Below are 16,125 nucleotides of genomic sequence, written 5' to 3'. Positions count from 1 at the left end.
TAGCTTCAGAGACAACAGGAGTCCTCTGGTTATGTTCCAAAGATCCCAGCTTTATTTAAACATTTCTCTTGTAGAGTAACACTGATAATTTTGTATGCCACATTTATTTTCAGTTTAACCTGTTTCTTACTCTCAATTATTTATAAAGACCCTCACAGAATCCTGAAATAAGCCTTCCCCTGCCTCTGCAGCTGTTATTGCCTTTTCTATTTCATCCCCCGAATTTTTTCCGGTGATAATCACAGAGGGGCTCCACTCCGTTTCCTTGCTTGTGCAGCAATGCTAATGGTGAGGCCAGAGAAGAGGTTAAATTAAAAAACAGATTTATAGCAACTTGGCAGCAGGCCACTTTCTTGGATGGCCCTGGGCGGGAGATGAAGGCTCTGCATTCTTTCGGAGGCACTTTGATGCAGCAGGAGTTAGGAAGGCAACACTCCTCTTGTCAGTCTCTGTCAACATCTCTTATGGTGATCCCCTCTGGCAGTTTTGTCTCCTTCCAGGTGATTCTAGCAAACAATTGAGATATCAAACTGCTATAGATTTCTTTCTTTGACTGCCTTGCTAAAATGGTTGGTGCAACTTCCAGACCTTAAGGTACACATGGGTATTCTTTTATTCATTGATCCTTTATTCATTCATTTCATCAAGATGCAGTTTTTGTGTTTATTCACAACAGGGGAAAACCACTTGCTCTCGTGTGAGACAGATTGGGTTTTGGAGTTTTGGTCAGGGACCCACCGTGTTCTCACTGGGCTGCTTTGGACAAGTGACTTAACCTAGAGGAGCCTCAGTCCTCCTCTCAGTAGAAAGGGGGTTCTACCGTTTCTAAGATTATAAAGATTAAATATTCACTCTCAGCAGCTAATACAATGATCAGCCTTTGTGCCAGGTGCTAAGGATACAAAATTATCATCAGACTTTTCAAAAGCTGGTAGAATAGGATGTGAAGGTATCTCAGGCAAAGCCTTTTCTTATGCTTTATGGAATTAAAATATTTGAGAAGAAGTAAAAGATGCAGAGGCCAATGAGGCTCTATTGTTATTATCTCTCAATGGGAAAAATAAAGCACAGTGATGTGAAAATAATATATTTTGGCCATGTAGGTAAAAAGAAAAATAACTGATTGGTTTGTTATCGAGAGGCCAGAGTGATTATGCTAATGTTCCAACAATAAAAGAAAATCTTTAACTTGTTTAAAATATTATTTGTCTTATTATATCAACTGAACATCTGGACTCAAGTTCTAACTAAGCAATGGTGGAACCTTGGACAAATCACTGCTCCCTTCTGCAGGCCACCATCATCCATCTTCCATTTCCTCATCATGGAAGGTGATGGTTGAAACAAGTCACCTCTCAGCTCTTCTCTAGGTTTCTAAACATTCTATAGTTTTAGGATTTTGACTCCCCTTATCAATGGAAGCTGTAATTATAATAACAACAACAGCAGCAATGCAACAGCAAATGTACATCTAAATACTTCCTCACATAGCCCTTTTTCCCCTCTTCAAGCCAAATCCTGAATTACAACTGTCAGGATGTTAAGCTGGAAACCAGTTAAGATAAAACACCAAGTTTTGGAATAAGCAGCCTCACACTGCCTGAAATTACAAGCTATAGTAGAAACGAGATTTTGGAAACTATACTTTGATTTTTTGTGAGTCATAATTTTAGCTAAAATATGCATACTTAATCGAAATATTTAACATTTCTTTATTTTTATGTAATTAGCAATTAGAGTACTAAGGGATATTTTATGTCAAGTAAACAATAAGAAGATGTAGGACCACATTGCAAAAGACCAATGAAGAAAGCAAGAAGGATAAATGTCCAGTCAAAATGTTAGAAAATTGCAGTTAAAAATTAGTGATTTTCTTTCCATCCTTCCTTTTGTCCTCCCTCTCTTCCTTCCTTTATTTCTCTTCCTATCTTCTTTTGTTCTCTCCTTCCCACTTTCCCTCCCTTCCTTTTTTTTTGTTGTCCAGTAGAAAACACGTTCACTGCCCATCAACCTAGTTATGACGACTGGCTTCCCTATTTACTAATTTTGTCCTTGGGCAATTCCATTCATTTCCCAGAGTCTTATTTTCTCTATCTATAAAATGATGCAATCCATAAAAATATCTGCCATGAGATTTCTGTACAAGTCAGATGAGATAAAGTGTGTACAAATATTCTATCAGCCACAAAATGCTGGACTGTATTAATATCATTCTGCCTGTGTCTGCAGAGAGAGACACTACTGTCTCCTTACCCTTCCCTTTATCATCCATATCTAGAAACTCTTTTTCCTTCTCTACTCTACCCACTCCATCTAAAACACACACCAATCTGGGAAAACTGAAGAATCCTGCCTCCTTTCCTATTTTGTGGACTTTATTTTGTTATGCAATAAGGATAAATGTTTCACACACCATATAAAAATGGAGGGTCAAAGGTGTTGGTGCTATCATATGAAACTGTCTTACTGGTTTTCAGGGAAGAGAAAGGTGATGATTTTCTGTTTCACTGGTACATTGCATCCCTGGTACCAGTGGTTCCAATCACTTCCAGAGGACCAGCATGGATAAGTCTGCTATTCTGTTCACCTATACCACTTGTCATTGAATGGTTAGTGGGTCAAATACCTGACCAATACTTTTATGCCGCCACAGTTTTGGATAGGTGAACAGACGTTAGTGTTTCTCTCTGCTCTTTACAAACTACACTTGACAAATAATTTTCACATCTTCTCTCCACCTGACTGCAGAAAGTTATGCCCACCCTAAAAGATCTCAGTTTAGTCCTTGATGGTCTAAGGCAGTGCTTCTCAAACCTCAGTGTGTATACATATGAATCATGTTGAGATCTCACCAAATAAAGATTCAGACTCAGTAGGTTTGGGATGGAGCCCAAGATTCTGCATTTCCTGCAAGCTCCCATGTAAGAGTTGGTGCTGATGATGCTGGTCTGCAGACCCCACTTTGCAGAACAGGACTAAGAGTGCTGAGGAAGGGGGATGAGTTAGCCCCGAAAGCAGTGGTTTCTGGTTCAGTTGATAGAAGAGAGTGAATGATGGGGAATATGACAGGATGTATGGTATTTCCCAAATATCATAGCTGGGCAAATGAAGACTGAACGGTGCCCATACTCCATCGCCCAGTGGGAGTGCCCAACGGACCTGCTGATGAAGATGTGTACCCACCATGTCCGACTGACATGTTTCTAGCTGCATGCCCAAAGAAGCCATGCAACGGAACGTTTTTTGTGTCTTCTTAACAATCACTTTCTTTGTCTTTTCTTTTCTTTCTTTTTTTCTTTCTTTTTTTTTTTTGAGATGGAGTTTCGCTTTTGCGCCCAGGCTGGCTGGAGTGCGATGGCATCATCTCAGCTCACTGCAACCTCCACCTCCTGGGTTCAAGCAATTCTCCTGCCTCAGCCTCCCAAAGTCCTGGGATTACAGGTGTGAGCCACCGCACCCAGCAAAAATCACTTTCTCCCAGTTTTTTCCCTGACCTTCAGATGTGGAAAGTATTAATCTTGCCCTCTAGCTCCAGATTCAACCAAACATTCTCTAGACATAAAGTCTCTTCAGCTCCTTTAGGGCCATAGTTAGGCCTCATCTCTATCACGTCAGGTAAGTGCTTTTTGTGGAGGGAAGTAGGAAGTATGAACTGAGGAGTGGCAAACCACTGAGTCAGGTGATTTAGGGAAGCCTGAGTCTTACCACACTCCTCCCTTGCAACTATTAATACTCCCATACTCCCCAAAGTGACATCTGGACCCCGCCAATTGGACTGAGTGTGCATCTGAGTGTGTGTGTGAGGGGTGGAGGTGTGATCTGCTGGTTTGTTTTCTTTGTGGTTGTTATTTGGGAAGGAGGGAGAGGAAGGGCAAAGAGCCAAGATGTGAAGGAGAGAAGTAAACGTCTGCCTAAGGTTTATGGCAGCTGCTCCCACCAGAGAAGTGCAGAGTCAGGGGTTGCATTTCATGTTCTCAATCCATATGCATCGAAAAAACACAAACAGAGGAAGGGTTTTTCCTTCCTGGTAATGAGGTTTATGGTTCTGTCTTTACGTAATCCTCATTGTCTCCCAACTCAATACACCAAGCATGGGTTTTGAAATAGAAGTGCAACTTTTTCACTTACTGTCATGAGATCTTGGGCATACTTAACTTCTCTGAGTCATTTTTTCCAATCTCTAATATAGAGATAATAATATATCCCATTGGGTCTTTACTTGTATTAAATTAGACTAAATGTTATGCTCTATATGAAAAGACCAGTATGTGCATTTCATGTCATAGATATTTAATTTTACCATCATTATCCTATGTAATTATATACACATACATATATTTTTTTGTGTGTGTGTGTTTGTGTGTGTGAGTTTCTGACTTCTGAGCTGTTTATTTCTGGGATGATAGGACTCAGAATATGTTTGCCTGCACTGTTCCCATAAGCCTCTGTCTAATCCGAGTTCAAAATCAATCCAGAGCATAACTCTCTTACTTTTGTATAGTATTTGGGTTTTGATTCTAAGTCTGACTGGCTTTGTATTTTTGTCCATTATAATAGTGATGATGACAATAAGAAGAATATCAATTCTAGTAACAACTAAGACATATATGATCCTCACTACATGCCTGGCACCGTTCCAAGCCCTGTATGTGTATTAATTCATTACCACAAAAGACAGTTCCTATTATTATCCTCATTCTGCAGATGAGGAGGGTGAGGCAAAGTATCATCGAAAGCACTTGACCGTGGGCTTTTTGATTACCTTTAGATTACTTTGGTATTAACAAACACAAACTTTACTTTTGTTTTCTTTAATGTACACACAATGGCTATGGATATCCTTCTGGGCCAGAGTGATGACCTAATTATCTCCTCTGTTTATGTAGTCTTGTGCAGAAGCAAATCTTTGTTTTTCAAATTTGAAAATAAATGCAAAATCTGAGGTTGGTTCTGTCAGCACCCACTCCCGAATGTTTCCTGAATCTGATGACTTCTGCCCAATGAATTTCCTTAAACCTTCATTTAACATGCCACCACCTCTTGCCTGGAGGTTTGCAGCACTGCCTCTATGGTCTCCATGCTTGCACATTTGCCTCTCATTCCATTCTCCCTACAGCAGCCTGAGTGAGCCTAATGTAAGCCAGATGTTAACATTACCCTGTGACAAGCCCTTCAACACCTACATATTAAAGTACAAACTACCAACCAGGTCACCAGGTCAAAAAAAAAAAAACCTCCCACCCACCACAGCCCCTGCCTACCTCTCTACCTTTTCTTTATTTCTCTCTGTTACTAGTCAGAGTTCTTCGGAGAAACAGAATCTGTAGAATGTGTGTGTGTATCTATCTATCTATCTGTCTGTCTGTCTGTCTATCTATCTTTCTATCTATCTATGAATGATAGTTAATATTTGGTGTCAACTTGACTGGGTTGAGGGATGCCTAGATGGCTGGTGAAGCATTGTTTCTGGGTGTGTCTGTGAGTGCGTTGCCAGAGGAGACTGACAGTCAGTGGACTGGGAGGGGAAGACCCACCCTCAGTGTGGGTAGGCAACATCCAATCTACTGCCAGCATGGCTAGAACAAAGTAGGTAGAACAAGGGGGATAAGCAGCTTGCTTATTGAGTCTTCTTGCTTGCTCTGTCTTTTTGTGCCATGTGAACAGTTGGCTTCCTCTCCTCCTGCCCTTGGACATAGACTCGCGATTCTTCAGCCCTTGGACTCAGAGATTTGCACCAGTGGCCTCCCAGGGGCTCTTGGGCCTTTGGCCTCAGACTGAGGGCTTCCCCGTTGGCTTCCCTGGTTTTGAGGCTTTCAAACTTGTACTGTCCCGTGCTACTGGCTTCATCTGTTTCCCCAGTTTGCAGACGGCCTATCATGGGACTTGGCCTGGGAATTGTATCCCATTCATTCTTTCCCTTTGGGGAACCCTGACTAATACAATATATAAAGATATTATATGAAATTGGCTCACATAATTATGGAGGCTGGGAAGTCCAAAATCTGCAAGGCAGCCATCAGGCTGAAGACCCAGGGAAGAGCTGATGTTGCACTTTGAGTCCAAAGGCCTTTGCTGCAGAACCAGGAAGAGTCAATGCTGCAGATGAAGTCCAAAGGCAGTTTGTTGGAGAATTTCCTCTTGCTCAGGGGAGCTAGTCCTTTGCTCTACTCAGGCCTTCAAGGGATTGGATGAGACCCACCCACTTTATGGAGGGTAATCTGCTTCACCCAAAGCCCACCAATCTAAATGATAACCTCATCCAAAAACACTCTCAGAGAAACATCAAGAATAATGTTGGGCCAAAAATCTGGGTACCCTGTGGCCCAGCTAGGTTGACATGTAAAATTAACCTTCTCACTCTCTGTATTCATTAAATCACAGCCAAGTTTGTCTCTGAATCTCTGTCCTGCTCTTTCTCCTACTTGGAATTTTTTCTACCCTTTCTAAAATGTGAATTCCTTCTGGGAAAAGATTCTGTTCTGTCTTGTTCACTGTTTTAATCTAGTGCCTACAAACATGCCTGCCACCTGGCATGCCCCAAATTGTATATTTACAAAGTAGATGATTAAAATAATTAATTAATCTGTTCAAAAAAGATAGGACACCTGGACCTAAAAACCCAAGAGGTCATTTATGTTGTGTGATATTGGAAACACAATGAAATCCAGTCTTTCGCAAAGCATCTCTCTCCTGAACCGTCAGACAAACATCCTCATCTGTTGCCTCAAATCTGTACCCTTCAAGTTGCCCCTGATTAGATAATAGAGCCTGAAACATTATGACCCAATGGTCTCCACTAAGTGTTTATGTTACCTGAAGCTTTTGCTCCATTTCTTTTACATAATCATATTGATTCAAATTAAGTTGTCATGGAACTCTTTTGGCGTTACCTCCAAAGACCCTGAGACTCTGACCCTGAAGGAATATTCAGAGAATATCAGAGGCGAAAGACCAATATTACAATAGCCAACTCTTCTTTTTTATAGATGAAAAAACTGAGGCCCGCTCAAGGAAATTGTCTTGTTCAAGGCCAGACAACCAATTAAGAAAAAAGTTTAGTACAGGACTTAAATCCCTTTAGTTTGGTACTCTACATAACAGACAGATTTCAGCAAAAGAAATATACTCAACAGTATTGAGTGAGGTGTCTGCACGAAGCAGTATTATAAGGGTTTGGGGGTGGGAGAATGTGTGTATGAGGCTGTATGTGTATATTAGAAAAGAGAATTATTGTTGGGGTTTGGGAAGGAAAAAAATATTATCCTTTTTTCCTCTCAAGTCCAAAAGTGATTCGTAAGTAAATTATAATGACCAAGAGATAAACATTTTTAAAAACTGCTTTATTATCATTATTATTAGGTTGGTGCAAATGTAACTGTGTAATTGCTGTTTTTGCCATTAAAAGTAATGGCATTACAAGTAGTGGCAAAATCTGCAATTATGTTTGCACCAACCTAATATTATTATTATGACAAGGTCTCACTCTGTAGCCCAGCCTGGAATGTGGTGGCAAGATCATAGCTCACTACAGCCTTGACCTCCTGGCCTCAAGCGATTCCCCCACCTTAGCCTTCTGAGTAGCTGGGACCACAAGCATGTGCCATCACACCTGGGCTAATTTTTTAAAAAATCTGTTTTGTAGAGACAGGGTCTTGCTATCTTGCCCAGGCTGAAATTGCTTCATTATTAGCACTAATTGGAAAACACTGTTTTATATGTGCAGCCACACAGCTTGCTAACACTATTCTTCATCCAATTCTTCACTCTTCTTTGAGTGAACGTCAAGAAAAATTTCACTCAAAGGAGAGTTTTAACCTGAAGAGCAGAAACAAATATCCAAGATCATTGTTTTTACTGATCCAGGGCAGGCATAGAACAAAGACACTAAATCTCCACTGGCTGCAGTTTTTTTTTTTTTTTTTTTTTTTTTTAGAGATCTGTCACTCAAGCTGGAGTGCAGTAGGGCCGTCTCGGCTCACTGCAACCTCTTCCTCCCAGATTTAAGCAATTCTCCCGCCTCGGCCTCCCCAGTAGCTGGGATTATAGGCACACACCACCACGCAGGCTAATTTTTGTATTTTAATGGAGACAGGGTTTCACTATGTTGGCCAGACTGGTCTCAAACTCCTGACCTCAAGTGGTCTGCCTGCCTCAGCCTCCTAAAGTATTAGGATTATAGGCATGAGCCACCGCACCTGGCCTAGTTGCAGCATTTTGATAAATTCACTGCACAGCCCCAAATGTGGACTGATGTTTCCACATCCTTAACACAAATCCAATTCAACTCAATCCAATGAGTTGCTTTTTTATCTCCAGGAAGAAAAGGGGGGTTAGAGGTCTGACTGGAATGACACTTATAACTAGCCAAATCTCTCCAAGGGGAGAAAGGCGGGCAGAAGGACTGGCATGAAAACAGTCTGCTGTTGCCCAGCTGGGGAGAGCAAGTCTGGGTGATGGGATTAATATGAAGGAATTTGACCTTCCCTGAATAGCAGGATTTTTAACAGACCAACTACATTGTTCTGAGTGACTGAGACATCACCATTCTGCTAGATCTTCTTCTCACTGTATTGCATAGGCCCAAAAAGCAGGAGCTAGTATTCTTATTTTCCTTTGATTCCCTAGAACTTCACAGTGTCTCATATGCTGTGTATAGAGGAGCTACTTGCTCAAACTTTTGAGGAGAGTGATGGTCTCAGCTGCTCACATTGTCTCTATGTCTTTTATCTTTTCCCTAATTCCCTATAGGGAGGAGCATTGGTCTAAGGTATGGATTATTTTTTTTTTTTTTTTTTTGAGAGGGAGTCTCATTCTGTCACCCAGTCTGGAGTGCAGTGGCTTGATCTCAGCTCACTGCAACCGCCAGTTCCCAGGTCCAAGCTATTCTCCTGCCTCAGCCTCCCGAGCAGCTGGGACCACAGGTGCCCGCCACCACATCCAGCTAATTTTGTATTTTTAGTAGAGATGGGGTTTCTCCATGTTGGTAAGGCTGGTCTCGAACTCCCAACCTCAGGTGATCTGGCCACCTCGGCCTCCCAAAGTGCTGGGATTACAGGCGTGAGCCACCGTGTCCAGCCAGGTATGGATTCTATTCCTGTAACTCTAAATATCATGTGTGTGACTTTTGAAAATTATCTCTCTGCCATGTCTCAAAGTTCTGACAAAGTTAGGTGATAATATTGCAGGGAGTATTAAATAGGATCCTGCATGTGAAGCTGTTTGCCCAGTTGATGGCATATAGGAGGCACTCAACAAATGACAATTAAATGAGGGCTGGCTTCATGGGCATGCATCCAGTGCACATGGAAGGGACCTGCTGTTGGTTTAGTACCTTGTTGCTGCCATCTTGAAATTCTTAACATTCTTTCAACAAGGGGTCCCATATTTTCATTTTACACTGAGCTCTGCAAATTATATTGTCAGTTTTGATGATATAGTGATCCTGGAGGAATACGGACGCAAGTTAAAGGGAAAGAAGCAGGAGCAGAGAAAGAAAGATAAGAGAAAAGATGCGAGAGGGGAGTAAGGGAAGCTCTATTTGTATTATTCAATTTTTCCTAGAAAATTAAAATATTAAAAATAAAAAATAAATTTGTTTTTTCTATGGGAATGTTTCTGGGAAAATTGGGATAGGGTTGGAGAAAAAGAGAGGTTAGCGTGTAGGCCAAAAATGGATGGGTTTCCAAATCAAATTTTAGCCTATCTTATCATGATGCTTAAGGATTGCCCAGAAAAGGGGCAAAAATCAAGAAATCCTTTTGAATAGACAAATAAAAAACACATACCAAGAAAATTGACATAATACTATAAAAGTCTCTGACTGAAATACTTACGTAATCTTTTCTTAAATGGTGAATAATATATAACTTGTCCAAGCACATAGAAAAGCAATCTTCATAACATAGTGCATTCAGTTGCTCAGAACTTTGGAGAATAAAGTACAACCACACCTCATGGAAGAGATAGGCAATCTAAAATCTTAAGATAACAGGAGGTTCATTATAGATGTTTATTGACCAGTAATTATTTTCTTCTCTCTTCAGCTGAAGGGATTCTCTCACAGAGCCCACACCTGCCAGAGAGTGACTTTTTTCTATTGTTTCATGTTCTACCTACTGCAACAACACAGAACAGTCCACACCCTCATGCCAGTCCTCTATCGTCAAGGACAGCTGTCCTTAATTCCTAAGATATTCTTCCCCCAATTAAACCTCCCCAGTGCCACCCACAGTGGCTCACACCTCTAATCCCAGCACTTTGGGAGGCTAAGGCAAGAGGATCACTTGAGCCTAGGAGTTCAAGACCAGCCTGAGCAACATAGGGAGACCTTGTCTCTACAAAATATTCAAAAATAAATAAATTAGTTGGGTATGGTGGCAGATGCCTGTCATCCCAGCTACTTCGGAGGCTGAGGTTGAAGGATTGCTTGAGCCCAGGAGGTTGAAGCTGTAGTTAGCTGTGATCACACCACTGCACTCCAGCCTGGGCAACAGAGAAAGACCCTGTCTCAAGAAAAAAAAATTTAAAAACCACCTTCTGCACCACTGGTTACGTGGCATAGTCTTTACATCCTGCATTATCCTAGCCATTCCTTCTAAATAGGTTCTAGTTTTTGAATACGCCTCTTAAAATATGGTGCTTGAAATTCAAACAATCCTCTGGATATATAGTCAGATGAGGTTAGAATAAAGTGGATGACTCATTTCTACTTCTATGGCCTTAAATCATATTTATTTTATCTGATGGCTAACCTGAAATTCTAGTATATATTAGTCTATCCATTAAGTAACACCTAGAGATAGGTGGTGTACTAGTCTGTCTCTGTTCTCACACTGGTAAAAACACATACCAGGCTGGGTGCAGGGGCTCACGCCTATAATCCCAGCACTTTGGGAGGCCGGGACGGGCGGATCATGAGGTCAGGAAATCGAGACCATCCTGGCTAACACAGTGAAACCCCGTCTCTACTAAAAATACAAAAAAATTAGCCGGGCGTGGTGGCGGGCACCTGTAGTCCCAGCTACTCGGGAGGCTGAGGCAGAAGAATGGCGTGAACCTGGGAGGCGGAGCTTGCAGTGAGCCGAGATCGCGCCACTGAACTCCAGCGTGGGCGACCGAGTGAGACTCTGTCTAAAAAAAAAAAAAAAAAAAAAGACATACCCAAGACTGGTTAATTTATAAAGGAAAGAGGTTTAATTAACTCCCAGTTCCATACGGCTGGGGAGGCCTCATGAAACTCACAATCATGGCGGAAGGCAAGAGAGAAACAAAGGCACGTCTCATCTCACATGGTGGCAGCCCAGAGAGAGTAAATGAGCGAAGAGGGAAGAGCCCCTTATAAAACCATTAGATCTCATGAGAATTCACTCACTATCATGAGAACAGCATAAGGGAAACCACCTCCATGATCCAATCACCTCCCACTGGGTCCTGCCCTCAACTTGTGGGGATTATGGGGATTACAATTCTAGGTGAGATTTAGGTGGGGACACAGAGCCAAATCATATCAGGAGGTTTCCACGAACTGAATCAAAGATGGACTTCTTGGTTTCTGGGAGGTTTGAGTTATGTGTATGTACCCTTTCAGGGAGGAGGGCATCCACAGCTTTCACTGGATTCTCAAAGGTTTTCAACCAGTCCAAAGAGCTTTTAAATAAGAACTACAGTACAAGTTATCTAGTACAGCAGAATATTTTTAAAAAGGTAAATTAAAGAAGGAATTTATTTTAAAATGACACATAAAGGCTTTAAACATTTTGTTTGACTTAAAACATATACATATGCAAATTTTGCCATTTTTTGAAGGAGTAAAACCTTTTTTTCTGTTTGGGTAAGCTAATTAGAATTTTGTGTTTGCTTTATAAAAAAGCATACTATTAAAAGCATCATATAAGAGTTCCATTTGGAGTACGTTTCAAATGAAGGGAGAATTTTAGGACGTGGGAGAAGTAACATGAATGCAGAATTCTAGATTTTTATAATTTTTTGATGAATGTTTACAGTTGCCATGCTCAAATTTAATTACATTTATTAAATGATTTGCCTGGTCAACTTTTTAAAAAAATATTCAACTTAATTGAATCAACAACTCTAATTATATTTTATCAATTTAAGTAATGTTGAATTGAATAATGCAATTAATATTGTTAGGGTCTACAAAAGTGAACTCAAGAAATAGCATTATTTTTCCTATCCAGGTTCTGAACAAGTTGAAAATAAAACACAGAACAAATATTGAGGTCAGAATATCACTTTTGTAATTACAGAGCCCAAACTGAAGGACTTGACTTTAGTTTTTAGCCAAGATGATAGTGCAAGTAGGAATTAGGCCAAGACAATCACCCAGTCTAAAGAAGCAATGCGCTTGGGCTGGCCTTCCCCTACAGGGGCAAAGTTCCTTGGGAGCAGAACGTGGCATGTTTATCTGAGAGAGAATAGCAACGCTTAGCTGGCCACGTCATTTGTCTCAACTTTACCATTGGTAAATTACTCTGTCTTCCCAGGGGCAGAATGAATGAAGGAGAGAAAGAGGTTTGGAGGGTGCTTGGGGAAAATCCCTCATTATGGAATCGAGGAGTGGGGAAAAGGACTTTTCCTCTCAGAGTAATACCAAGTGAACTTTGCTTTAATAGGTTCAGGAGCACACCTGTCTGGCACTGGGTAAGCAGACAACTCACACATGGCAATAGCAGTGCATGGTTCTGCTGGAGAATAGCCTGCTAGCTGGATGTGCTCAGTCAGCATGCTTTTCAGAAGCAATGGCAAGTGTCAGTTAATCCTTCTGTTTGATAGACACCAGTGAAGAGAATTCAATTATCTACTAAGCCCAAGCCTGCTCCATCCTGTCCATAAGTTTATAGGGGAATTAAATGTGTAATTTTTTACATTTCGTCTTATTTGTTTCAAGATACGATTTTAGGATGTTACTCAATTCTAAGAAACATCAGGAAAACAACTTTCCCGAAGGCAAAACTGAAAACTTCCTACTTTCCTAAAAACTTTAGAATTTTCAAGATGCCTTGTAACAAAGCAAACAATTTGTAATTAATAAAGTGTTAATGAAAGGAGTACAAAGCTATTAGCACAAAGCTTGTACCCATCAAACTCTGTTCAGATAATGACAAATATCGTTTGCAAGGATTAAAAACTAGAATACGTTGACCCTAAACACAATCTTTGCCAAAATTTTATCTTAAGTAAACTTAATAAAACATAGATATTTGCTTAGAATATTTTTCTCCACATGGAGCATTTGGAAGGTTTTTAATGTGACCTAGGTGTGCAACAGCCTAAAAAAAGATCTAATTGTCTATGTTTGTGGAGTTCTTATTAGGGAGCAAAGTAATTATTTTAAAATGTAGTTTTTAGTTGAAATATTTCAACCCTTAAGATAGAAAACATGCATATGCATCACAAAAATGTATTAAACATGTTCTGATTCTTATCCTAGGTGAGCCAGTTTTGGAAAGTTATCTGAACTCTATCCCTTTCTAAAAAGAAGGAAAATTTTTCATGGCCTTCTTTGAAAAGTAAGGATTGTTTTTCTTCTTGTTTTTCATGATTTAAAATGAAGTCTTTCAATTTAGACCCGCTCCTCCCTCCACCCCCACAATCCCACGAAATATTTGTGACTGGATAGTGCTTTTGTGCTTTTAAAGACAGATAGTTTCATAAAGCAATTTTACAATTACCAGTATGAATGTTTTTTTTTTTTTTTTTTTTTTTGAGACGGAATCTCTCACTGTCACTAGGCTGAAGTGCAGTGGCGCGACCTTGGCTCACTGCAACCTTCGCCTCCCAGGTTCAAGTGATTCTCCTGCCTCAGCCTCCTGAGTAGCTGGGATTATAGGCACCCACTACCATGCCCAGCTAATTTTTGTATTTTTCGTAGAGACAGGGTTTCACCATGTTGGACAGAATGGTCTCGATCTCTTAACCTTGTGATCTTCCAGCCTCGGCCTCTCAAAATGCTGGGATTACAGGCGTAAGCCACCGTGCCCGGCCGTGAATGGTTTTTAAAACACATTTCTAGAAAACGTCTGAGAGCCTGGAGACTAAACTGAATTGAATTCTTACTTTAACATGTTTAAATACACATACAAAGGTTAGAGTTTTGGCTTTGCAAAGCACATGAAATTTATAAAAATAGACACACACAACAGAGAAAAAAATGCTATCCGTAGTCATGGGAGAACCTGTACTGGTTGCCACATTATTTATCCTAATATAGTTGCATGGTAATCTCATGCAGTAATTTTCAAATTGTTGGTCACCAGCCAGTGGCTGGGTGTGAAATCAATTTAGTAGATCTCACAAATTTAAAAAATAAGCAAACAGAATAGAATAGAGAAGAAAAAATGACAGAGTGTATTGTACATGATAACTATATATATAATTTTGTGAACATTTTGTTCGTTTGATTTGTATGTTATATGTGTGCTGGGTTGCCATGTGTAATGTATTTCTCGTTGTAGGATCTTGATGCCCAAAAGGCTGCAAAAAACCCCCAAGGAACCACGATCACAGACTTCTTAACTGCCAGATATGACCTTTACATTGATTACTGTTATATTTGACCAAAGTGGGGCAATTGACACTGTTGATTACAACTTCAGCTCTGTGTTGAAAGTCAACCCTTCTTTGACTTCTGCATTGTTTCCTTCCTATTTTCGGACTCTCCCGGTCACTCTTTATTATCTCTTATCCGTCCTGTTTACAACTCCTCCAGCATAAAGGACACGTGTCATAACAAAGTAGAATACCCTTTGTGGCTCCCCTAACGGCTCCTGGTGCCTCATCTCCCATCTCTTTCTCTCAGACATCCAATCGTGTAGCCACACCAAATTCCTTGCAGATCACCTGGTTGGGCCATTCCATCTTTCCTGCCTATGTTTAAACTGTTCCTTCTTTTCTGACTGCCAACCTAACATAATCACCTTGGAGTGAACTAAAGCCTCTTTCTTTCTTTCTCTTTCTTTCTTTCTTTCTTTCCTTCTTTCTTTCTTTCTTTCTTTTTCTTTCTTTCTTTCTCTCTTTTTCTTTCTTTCTCTTTTTCTTTTTCTTCCTTTCTTTCTTCCTTTCTTTCCCTTCCTTCCTTCCTTTCCCTCCCTCTCTCCCTCCCTTTTCCCTCCCTCCCTCCTTTCTTTCTTCTTTTTCTTTCTTTCTTTTTTCTTTTCTTTCTCTCTCTTTTTTTTTTTTTTTTTTTTTAGCAGACTCTTTCTCCATCACCAGGCTGGAGAGCAGTGGCGCAATCTCGGCTCACTGCAACCTCTGCCTCCCAGCTTCCAACAATTCTCTTGCCTCAGCCACCTCCCCCCACACCCCTGCCCCCAGTAGCTGGGACTACAGGTGCATGCTACCATGCCCAGCTAATTTTTGTATTTTTAGTAGAGATGGGGTTTCACCATGTTGGCCAGAATGGTCTTGATCTCTTGACCTTGTGATCACCCACCTCGGCCTCCTAAAGCCCCTGCTTTAACCAAGTCGCCCTCCTTTGTGTGTCTTCTCCAGGGCATTTCTGATGATGTTACATGCTTCTTTGCTATGCCTCCCAGGATTAAACACAGTGAAATATTCTGAGCACACTTCTCACTCATAGGTTTGTAGCTTGGGCAGGTTCACTTATGCAACAAATGTTTATTAATGTCAGCTATGGAAAAAACACTGTGCTGAGCACTGGAGATACTGAACCTAGATGGAGTAGCTAGACACATTCCATCTCTGGTCTCACACAGCTTGGAATCTTATCAGTACTCTGGAATGTAGACCTTTCTGTTTAATCTGGTTAAAGTTAACCGTGTTAGGTTTGGCTCATTACTACAACCTGTGGTATCTTTCTGCAAATTAATTCTACCATCATTTCCAAATGAAAAGTCAAGTCATTTTAGAACTAAACATTCCCAAATATGGGTAGTTTTAGTCTCTATAGTTATTTGCAAATGATGAGCATGTGTTCAAGTCATGGTGGGAGTCAAAGGTAAAAATTATTCTTTGGATAAAGCCAGAGTTAAATTCCATAGTTTCCTAAGTACCTCTGATTAAAATTTGCATACTCCCCTCCATCATCCCAAGTAGATTATAATCTTCCTAAGGAGATACATGATCAGATTTTATATTTTTTGTGTA

This window comes from Pongo abelii, chromosome 11, assembly GCF_028885655.2.
Source record: "Pongo abelii isolate AG06213 chromosome 11, NHGRI_mPonAbe1-v2.0_pri, whole genome shotgun sequence".
NCBI lineage: Eukaryota > Metazoa > Chordata > Mammalia > Primates > Hominidae > Pongo > Pongo abelii.
This window is presented reverse-complemented; position numbering follows the sequence as displayed.